At 63.4% G+C, this 985-nt stretch overlaps 1 protein-coding gene across 2 annotated transcripts in view; it reads left to right on the top strand.

Moving 5' to 3' along the window:
* The first annotated feature begins 554 nt into the window (after positions 1–554).
* The window catches only part of LOC102500751 (uncharacterized), a 170116-nt gene continuing 169685 nt past the window's right edge, over positions 555–985 (top strand). The window contains exon 1 of one of the 2 annotated variants that reach the window (XM_027771847.1): positions 555–930. The gene's annotated coding sequence lies outside the window, so the exon portion shown is untranslated. The remainder of the gene's footprint in view (positions 931–985) is intronic. The other variant, XM_006140439.3, reaches the window with a different exon arrangement.

Here is a 985-nt window from a genome sequence, read left to right as displayed (position 1 = left end):
AGGACCACAGCTGGAGAGCCTGCCTAGACAACGCTGGCCAGAAGCCACAGGGCAGGTCGCCTCTGGGGGCTTCTCTGGGATCGCCTCAGGGCCGCTCACAGCATCTTGGGTTCCGGTTGAGCATGGTTTCTGCCAGCACCCGGGGCCCCAGGCCCCAGGCCTGGAGCCCGGCTCACGTGACCCACTTCCAAGCAGTTTTTAGAGTCGAGTGCTCGGCAGACCCGTGGGTGGTGGGGCTTCACACCTTTGTTGTTCGCTGGCTTTTTCCGGGGGCACTCAGAATTCACCCAGCCCCTTCGGGAAGCAAGGGGCAGGCTGGACGGCTGTACAGAGCCTACCGACAAGTTCTGAAGCACGGAAGTAGCTCCATGAGCTGGTGGCTAATGCAGCCGTCTCCCACAAGGTCGACCTCGGGTTCAAGTCCTGGCCCAGAGAAGGCCCTTGCTCAAAATTCCAGAAGGAGAACCGGAGAAGGGGTTGTGGTGTCGCCGTCCCCCGCTGGGGGTGCTTTATCGCGTTCTCTGTCCCTCTGGCCAGCACTGTGCCCTCTGGAAAAAGTAAAAACAAACACACCACTTAGAAAAAGGGAAACAAACAAAAACCAAAAAACACATCAGCTTACTCTTTGGCCCAAGGAACAGGAAAGTCTCCTCTTAAATGTGGAAGCCTGCTCTGGGGATCCCCGTTCCCCTCTGCACCCCGAGTTCTCGCGCCCTGAGGCCGGTCTCCCCGCTGTGACGAACTCTGTCTAACCAGAGGGCCACACGCTCAAACCTGTGACCCAAACCGCCCAGAGGGCGCGTTCGCCGCTCAGGGCCCCACCCCCGCCGGGGCAAGGGGCACGGGGCACAGGGGCGGGCGGGCGGCAACGGGGAGTCGCGGAGGAGGTCGCCGCCCTGTCCCTGCAGCGCGAGCGCCGCGGGCCGCTAGGTAAGCACTGCGGGCCGGGGTTCCGGACCCCGCGCCGGCCGCGGGCGAGTGGGGG

This window comes from Tupaia chinensis, unplaced genomic scaffold (assembly GCF_000334495.1).
Source record: "Tupaia chinensis unplaced genomic scaffold, TupChi_1.0 Scaffold000037_18, whole genome shotgun sequence".
Classification (NCBI taxonomy): Eukaryota; Metazoa; Chordata; class Mammalia; order Scandentia; family Tupaiidae; genus Tupaia; species Tupaia belangeri.
Note: the sequence above shows the minus strand (reverse complement) of the source record. Positions and strands in the feature narration are given on the sequence as shown.